Here is a 10,074-nt window from a genome sequence, read left to right on the forward strand (position 1 = left end):
TTAATAATACTTGATAATTATATTTTGAACACTTAAATTATTTACGAAAATATTTGCTTTTGCAAGATGACAACCCTCTACAGCCCGTTCACTGTGTGAAGAAAGTGAGTGCTTTCCGTTGGTTGTTGTATTGGCTAATCTCGCATTTGTCTCACAGATGGCGCTAGCATTCGGTGCGGTCAGGTATTTAACAAGGTAAAAGCACTAAAAGAGTTTAGCAATTATTATTATACGCATTTCATAAATATTTCATGGGATAAACTTATTTTTTTTATACATTAATTTTTTTAATTCATAACTTTTGTTAATAAGATATTTATTCGGAAATTTGCCATTCGCTGTACATTGCCGTCTCTGACAATAGAGCTGCTCATAATTGTGTAACTAAGAATCTTAAAATAGTTATATTCATTGTTATTGCTATTGCGGATTTATAAAAAGAAGTATATAGTTTGTTTTTTGCATAATTGCAGATAGATGGTTTAGTTTCAATAGCATTAGTGCAACCCAAGAACAGCAAAGCGCTGCGACTGAAACCCCAGAACCTCTTCGTCTCATTTAAAAAATTAAAGTTTCAAAGTAACGCGCAGCTGAGTTAACAACTCATTTCAGTAGCAAATCAGTTTTAGTTTTTAAAAGTACGTATTCATTTTAATATACTGTTGGTCTTAGGTTAAACGCACACTTATTTTCGATTAAATTCGTTTTAGCAATTTCCAAATAGCTTTTAGCAACTTTATTTTAGATTTGTTCGGCAGAATCTGGCAGCACTGCTACGCCCTGCGTCCGATGTTCGAAATTCGAAATCAGTATGCCACTGAGCGGTTGTTGTCATGACTTGGGGTGCTATTTAGGCTGCTTGACATACACTGCATTCATTTCAGTGTGATAACAAAATGATCAGTATATTAAAATAACCAAAAATATTGTTGCACTGGAATCAGTAATTCAATTCTTGACATATCTACATATATATTCTTTGGTTCGGCCGCATCATCTCTTAAGCGGCTGCGTGTAAGAGAGGGACGACTAATACGCTGTTTACTCTAAACTGCATTATTGAAATTACTGTTAAGAAGAATCTTCCGACGCATCATTCCATAAACGGCTGCGTGTAAGAAAGAGACGCTAATGGAGATGCATCATTGATCAATGATGGCAATGATTCTGTAAATGAAAGTAAGCAATTTTGGCGCTTTAAATTTATTTTCAAATTGCTTTGTAATTTAAAAAGTCGAAAAATAAAACCAAATAGACAGAGGCACGAGAAAATGAATGAAAATCACTGAGACGATCAATTTATTGACTTTGTATAGAAATGTGATCGTTTCATAGCGAGTTACTTATTATGATGTAAAACGGAAATAAGTTGAGTTTAATAATAAACAAATAAATTGATTATAAAATTAAATTATACTTATAAAATGAAATAAGTACCGTAAAATTTTTTAAATTGCGCATTTTCTTCAATTGCCCTTAATATTCTTCTTCTTGACAGAGTTTGCTTACTTAAACAAGTACTTACTTACTTTAATCAGCCAGAGTTTGCTTGCTTGTTTAACTTTAATCAGCTGTTCGCGTGATGTGACTTTGGTGTAAATACTTGCATCATTGAAGCAGATTCTCTTGGTCTAAATTTATTTGGTTTTATTCCTCAAAACATTTTTATTTAAATTAGTTATTAATTATTTCACAGCTAGTATGTTATTTGATTGTACTTAGATAGACGGCCTAAATAAAATGAATCGCGAAACCAATTGTGGAGAAATTATAAAATATGGGGCAACGTCAATTTAGTCCTTATTAAAATCTAGGAGGATTTGGCATTGTTTCATAATAACTGAAACTTGGCGATGCAGCATAACTGTGATACTTGCTCCTTATTATAGATCCGTTTTGTACGCCAATTTCCAAATAATCTTTAACTGTCTTTATTAAATTATATTGTTGGCGAGCTGTGCCCTTCAATTTAACTCTACAAGCTGTCAATAGTTGTGTCGCCGTGTGCGGCTTATTTAGTATCCAGAGACATTTAGCCATCTGCTGAACGGAAACTTCCATCCTATCGTTCCTATTCATGCTTATTTAATTAGAGGTGTAAAACAATACAATTTTGTACAAAAAAACTAAAAATTAAAATATTTAGTTTATATCAAGAATATTTTTCATTTTGACAACAAATTGCTAGTAAGCTCAATAATTATATTGAATTCTCTTTTAAAGTGTATGGGGTTCATAAATTGTGTTAATATTTAATAAAATTAATAATAGGCTATGAGTTTCGTCTTATACCTACCGTAGTTTTAGTATTTCGTTTCATAGCTACATACATATCATACATAAATGCAAGTAAAAAGTTATCAAAAAATAATAAACTATTCAACAACATCCTACGAATAAAATGCAGTCCAGTGATCTCCTGCAGCTTCTTCGGGACCATAACAATTAAATCAAGCAACCCCGTTAACAGGAATGAAAGTGCACGCATCTGTGTGCAACTCTGGTGCGATGACTGCAATTAAAAAAAAAAAAGTTTTGGGCACCAGTGTTTAGTTTAGTGTGTAAAACAACAAGCAGCGGTTTTTCCATTATTATTATTAAAAAACTCGGTAAAAACACTTTGAAAAAAGAAAACTTAAAACTACCTAGCTATTGTTGATCAAACAATCTTCCCTCGTAATGACCGCGAAGTCATCAGTTTCCCCAAACTTCTTAGATTTCGAGCTGTTGTAGTTTTAACCAATAATACTCAAATCTGAAAAAGAATAACAATTTAACATATGTATGCATTAAGATGCAAATCTGATTTCCGTCTAATTTTTCTGAGAAGGTAAAAGCAAAGTTTCGCAACTGCATGTTTTAAAATGCTATTATTCGTTTTTAATATGACATCTCTAACCATGCCGTCGATACACGAATGGGAATGCGGAGCATCCAAGAAAACCATGTGATGAACACTTACCAACAGGCTCGAAGTGAATATATTTAAAACGTAGTCAGAAAGAATTCGCAATATATCCCTTTAAGATTTACGTCCTCGTCAATTGGCGGGTGTTGTGCTGAACGGTCCAGCGCTGATCGTTTTCGTCTATTCTGTCAGTTGCAGCAAGTAAGTATCAAGGTTTTGTTATTGTTCTCTATTACCAAGCCCTGCTGGCGCTTAGAATACTTTGATTGTGTATGAGGAGATTTTAAGAGAGTGAAAGAGCACTGAGTGCTTTTTAATTAGTGAAGAGAGTGCCTGTCACTCACTATATAATCGCTTCAACATTTTCTCCCCCTTGCATTAGTGAAATTTAAAATTAGTCGCAGCGTGGAATTCTGGGTCATGGACAACAATCTCTTACCCGGCAGGATTACCTTCAGATACACTTCTACCATCAAGACCGACGCTGATACCGATGCGGAACTTGTCAGCTAACACAATGCTGCTGAAAGAACATGATCAGGCTGGCTAGTCGTAATGGTCGTTGATGCTCGAAGCCGAGTAGAGCATCGTAGTCATGTTGACTTCTTCATCGCCCATGCGAGTGATAGAGAGGCCCATTGCCACTGCCATTGACTCTCTGATGCAGCGTACAGGATAATATGGATCCAGAAGCACTCGTCCCTCGCCAGGACGGTTGAAATGCCAAGATGATAGTCTTGATGGATGTGCTTTGCGAGATTATTGAACAAAATTAAGGAAGCCCCACGAACGTTTTGCCCGCCGTACCACAAACCGTGTAAAGGCTTCCAAAAACTTTTTCGCTGTGAGATCCCCATTAGCTTTGAGGAAGGCGGCCTTGGCGATGAAATATACGAGGACATACACATAACCCTACCCACTCTTGTAGCCCCTTCTTACGTAGCCTTTACTGTCGAAGCGACCTTAGTAGACTACGCCGTAAACGGTCGTAAAATGTCGTGTAAGGGTCGGCCGTGTCATTGGACATAAGTCGCATCACATTAATGCTTCGTGTCACACTTAGACACATAAGGCGTTAAATGACATTCTTATGGTCGGACCGACCATTCAAGAAGAGCTGTTTTCGACTTAGCTTCGTTTTCGATTGCATAAATATGCATTAACGCCCGACAGGCCAATAACGCCAGATCGAAATTATCAGCTTTCAGTGTGGAGAAAAGACCCATTAGATTGAGATTATTTAGATTAAATACCGTAATCTATGGCACTGCGCCACCGCCATTTTTGGTCATTCGGTGCAAAATCTTCGCACCCATGGCAGCTGACGTTATCAGGCAAGATTTTTACGTTGACGACATGTTGACTGGTGCTGCATGCGTCGAGGACATAAAGACAATTAAGTCGGAAGTTTCGCAGATACTGCTAGAAGTAGGTTTGACCTTGCGAAGTGATTATTAAATGCTTTTAGGTTCTCCGCATCAAACAGTACACCAAAGCCGATAACAATCTCCGAAACTGACGCAAACAAGGCTCTTGGTGTGATTTGGTTGCCAAGTGAAGATGTGGTCCATTTCCGGATCGACGATTCATTCATGGGTCGTAGAGCGACAAAAGTGAGCATTCTCGATGTCTGGAAAACCTATAACTCCCCCCCCAAAAACAGATTCGTCAAGCTGGACTCCAGCGAGGACTCCTTTCAACCAAAAAACAATCTACACACCAACCATTAAAAACGATGCCGCAAAGTTGATTCAGCAAGCCCGAAGGAAATCTCAGCCATTGATTGACAACCAACAAAGGTAAGACACCAAACTCAATATGTGTAATACACATTGTGTATTAATATCAGGTAGGAATAATCTAGACGTTATCAACAGTTACAACTAGTATCTTAAGTGACAGATTTAATAATACTTGATAATTATATTTTGAACACTTAAATTATTTACGAAAATATTTGCTTTTGCAAGATGACAACCCTCTACAGCCCGTTCACTGTGTGAAGAAAGTGAGTGCTTTCCGTTGGTTGTTGTATTGGCTAATCTCGCATTTGTCTCACAGATGGCGCTAGCATTCGGTGCGGTCAGGTATTTAACAAGGTAAAAGCACTAAAAGAGTTTAGCAATTATTATTATACGCATTTCATAAATATTTCATGGGATAAACTTATTTTTTTTTATACATTAATTTTTTTAATTCATAACTTTTGTTAATAAGATATTTATTCGGAAATTTGCCATTCGCTGTACATTGCCGTCTCTGACAATAGAGCTGCTCATAATTGTGTAACTAAGAATCTTAAAATAGTTATATTCATTGTTATTGCTATTGCGGATTTATAAAAAAAAGAAGTATATAGTTTGTTTTTTGCATAATTGCAGATAGATGGTTTAGTTTCAATAGCATTAGTGCAACCCAAGAACAGCAAAGCGCTGCGACTGAAACCCCAGAACCTCTTCGTCTCATTTAAAAAAATTAAAGTTTCAAAGTAACGCGCAGCTGAGTTAACAACTCATTTCAGTAGCAAATCAGTTTTAGTTTTTAAAAGTACGTATTCATTTTAATATACTGTTGGTCTTAGGTTAAACGCACACTTATTTTCGATTAAATTCGTTTTAGCAATTTCCAAATAGCTTTTAGCAACTTTATTTTAGATTTGTTCGGCAGAATCTGGCAGCACTGCTACGCCCTGCGTCCGATGTTCGAAATTCGAAATCAGTATGCCACTGAGCGGTTGTTGTCATGACTTGGGGTGCTATTTAGGCTGCTTGACATACACTGCATTCATTTCAGTGTGATAACAAAATGATCAGTATATTAAAATAACCAAAAATATTGTTGCACTGGAATCAGTAATTCAATTCTTGACATATCTACATATATATTCTTTGGTTCGGCCGCATCATCTCTTAAGCGGCTGCGTGTAAGAGAGGGACGACTAATACGCTGTTTACTCTAAACTGCATTATTGAAATTACTGTTAAGAAGAATCTTCCGACGCATCATTCCATAAACGGCTGCGTGTAAGAAAGAGACGCTAATGGAGATGCATCATTGATCAATGATGGCAATGATTCTGTAAATGAAAGTAAGCAATTTTGGCGCTTTAAATTTATTTTCAAATTGCTTTGTAATTTAAAAAGTCGAAAAATAAAACCAAATAGACAGAGGCACGAGAAAATGAATGAAAATCACTGAGACGATCAATTTATTGACTTTGTATAGAAATGTGATCGTTTCATAGCGAGTTACTTATTATGATGTAAAACGGAAATAAGTTGAGTTTAATAATAAACAAATAAATTGATTATAAAATTAAATTATACTTATAAAATGAAATAAGTACCGTAAAATTTTTTAAATTGCGCATTTTCTTCAATTGCCCTTAATATTCTTCTTCTTGACAGAGTTTGCTTACTTAAACAAGTACTTACTTACTTTAATCAGCCAGAGTTTGCTTGCTTGTTTAACTTTAATCAGCTGTTCGCGTGATGTGACTTTGGTGTAAATACTTGCATCATTGAAGCAGATTCTCTTGGTCTAAATTTATTTGGTTTTATTCCTCAAAACATTTTTATTTAAATTAGTTATTAATTATTTCACAGCTAGTATGTTATTTGATTGTACTTAGATAGACGGCCTAAATAAAATGAATCGCGAAACCAATTGTGGAGAAATTATAAAATATGGGGCAACGTCAATTTAGTCCTTATTAAAATCTAGGAGGATTTGGCATTGTTTCATAATAACTGAAACTTGGCGATGCAGCATAACTGTGATACTTGCTCCTTATTATAGATCCGTTTTGTACGCCAATTTCCAAATAATCTTTAACTGTCTTTATTAAATTATATTGTTGGCGAGCTGTGCCCTTCAATTTAACTCTACAAGCTGTCAATAGTTGTGTCGCCGTGTGCGGCTTATTTAGTATCCAGAGACATTTAGCCATCTGCTGAACGGAAACTTCCATCCTATCGTTCCTATTCATGCTTATTTAATTAGAGGTGTAAAACAATACAATTTTGTACAAAAAAAAAACTAAAAAATTAAAATATTTAGTTTATATCAAGAATATTTTTCATTTTGACAACAAATTGCTAGTAAGCTCAATAATTATATTGAATTCTCTTTTAAAGTGTATGGGGTTCATAAATTGTGTTAATATTTAATAAAATTAATAATAGGCTATGAGTTTCGTCTTATACCTACCGTAGTTTTAGTATTTCGTTTCATAGCTACATACATATCATACATAAATGCAAGTAAAAAGTTATCAAAAAATAATAAACTATTCAACAACATCCTACGAATAAAATGCAGTCCAGTGATCTCCTGCAGCTTCTTCGGGACCATAACAATTAAATCAAGCAACCCCGTTAACAGGAATGAAAGTGCACGCATCTGTGTGCAACTCTGGTGCGATGACTGCAATTAAAAAAAAAGATTTGGGCACCAGTGTTTAGTTTAGTGTGTAAAACAACAAGCAGCGGTTTTTCCATTATTATTATTAAAAAACTCGGTAAAAACACTTTGAAAAAGAAAACTTAAAACTACCTAGCTATTGTTGATCAAACAATCTTCCCTCGTAATGACCGCGAAGTCATCAGTTTCCCCAAACTTCTTAGATTTCGAGCTGTTGTAGTTTTAACCAATAATACTCAAATCTGAAAAAGAATAACAATTTAACATATGTATGCATTAAGATGCAAATCTGATTTCCGTCTAATTTTTCTGAGAAGGTAAAAGCAAAGTTTCGCAACTGCATGTTTTAAAATGCTATTATTCGTTTTAATATGACATCTCTAACCATGCCGTCGATACACGAATGGGAATGCGGAGCATCCAAGAAAACCATGTGATGAACACTTACCAACAGGCTCGAAGTGAATATATTTAAAACGTAGTCAGAAAGAATTCGCAATATATCCCTTTAAGATTTACGTCCTCGTCAATTGGCGGGTGTTGTGCTGAACGGTCCAGCGCTGATCGTTTTCGTCTATCCTGTCAGTTGCAGCAAGTAAGTATCAAGGTTTTGTTATTGTTCTCTATTACCAAGCCCTGCTGGCGCTTAGAATACTTTGATTGTGTATGAGGAGATTTTAAGAGAGTGAAAGAGCACTGAGTGCTTTTTAATTAGTGAAGAGAGTGCCTGTCACTCACTATATAATCGCTTCAACATTTTCTCCCCCTTGCATTAGTGAAATTTAAAATTAGTCGCATGTACCACCTCAGCGTGGAATTCTGGGTCATGGACAACAATCTCTTACCCGGCAGGATTACCTTCAGATACACTTCTACCATCAAGACCGACGCTGATACCGATGCGGAACTTGTCAGCTAACACAATGCTGCTGAAAGAACATGATCAGGCTGGCTAGTCGTAGTGGTCGTTGATGCTCGAAGCCGAGTAGAGCATCGTAGTCATGTTGACTTCTTCATCGCCCATGCGAGTGATAGAGAGGCCCATTGCCACTGCCATTGACTCTCTGATGCAGCGTACAGGATAATATGGATCCAGAAGCACTCGTCCCTCGCCAGGACGGTTGAAATGCCAAGATGATAGTCTTGATGGATGTGCTTTGCGAGATTATTGAACAAAATTAAGGAAGCCCCACGAACGTTTTGCCCGCCGTACCACAAACCGTGTAAAGGCTTCCAAAAACTTTTTCGCTGTGAGATCCCCATTAGCTTTGAGGAAGGCGGCCTTGGCGATGAAATATACGAGGACATACACATAACCCTACCCACTCTTGTAGCCCCTTCTAACGTAGCCTTTACTGTCGAAACGACCTTAGTAGACTCCGCCGTAAACGGTCGTAAAATGTCGTGTAAGGGTTGGCCGTGTCATTGGACATAAGACGCATCACATTAATGCTTCGTGTCACACTTAGACACATAAGGCGTTAAATGACATTCTTATGGTCGGACCGACCATTCAAGAAGAACTGTTTTCGACTTAGCTTCGTTTTCGATTGCATAAATATGCATTAACGCCCGACAGGCCAATAACGCCAGATCGAAATTATCAGCTTTCAGTGTGGAGAAAAGACCCATTAGATTGAGATTATTTAGATTAAATACCGTACTCTATGGCACTGCGCCACCGCCATTTTTGGTCATTCGGTGCAAAATCCTCGCACCCATGGCAGCTGACGTTATCAGGCAAGATTTTTACGTTGACGACATATTGACTGGTGCTGCATGCGTCGAGGACATAAAGACAATTAATTCGGAAGTTTCGCAGATACTGCTAGAAGTAGGTTTGACCTTGCGAAGTGATTATTAAATGCTTTTAGGTTCTCCGCATCAAACAGTACACCAAAGCCGATAACAATCTCCGAAACTGACGCAAACAAGGCTCTTGGTGTGATTTGGTTGCCAAGTGAAGATGTGGTCCATTTCCGGATCGACGATTCATTCATGGGTCGTAGAGCGACAAAAGTGAGCATTCTCGATGTCTGGAAAACCTATAACTCCCCCCAAAAACAGATTCGTCAAGCTGGACTCCAGCGAGGACTCCATTCAACCAAAAACAATCTACACACCAACCATTAAAAACGATGCCGCAAAGTTGATTCAGCAAGCCCGAAGGAAATCTCAGCCATTGATTGACAAGACACCAAACTCAGAAAAGTTCAAACAACAACCATATCAAACATAAACCCGAATCTGACCGTGGAGTTGGACGCCACCCTTCCTTTATTGGAGAAAAATCTCGCGGTTATTTGAGTCCTTTGAGATCCTGTTGAGTCCCTTGATCATAAATGCAAAGATTCTGCTTCAAGAGTTCTGGCTTCAAAAGTAAGATTGAGATGAATCCATACCTTTAATTTGGATACATCGTGACAGCAATTAAAGTCAAATTCGACGGAGTTTCAAAGCATAAAGGTACTACGATATTTGTTTACAGATACGAGCGTTCAATACGAGCGTTTGGGGCGTGTATTTAGGTTCACGCGCATACTGCAGAAGGTTGTAAAACATCGTTAATAACCTCCAAGTCCAAAGTAGCGCTCCTCAAGACTAAGACCCTTCCTAGACTGGAGTGGTGTGCAGCTCACCTTCTTGCAGAACTCTGTCACCGCATCCGAAGGCTGATTCGGTCACGAATTGAACGAACGGATCTTGGGTTAAATTTGGAAGTCACTCTTCATTGGATCCGGTCA

Source organism: Drosophila nasuta, chromosome 2R (genome assembly GCF_023558535.2).
Source record: "Drosophila nasuta strain 15112-1781.00 chromosome 2R, ASM2355853v1, whole genome shotgun sequence".
In the NCBI taxonomy this organism is placed as follows: Eukaryota; Metazoa; Arthropoda; class Insecta; order Diptera; family Drosophilidae; genus Drosophila; species Drosophila nasuta.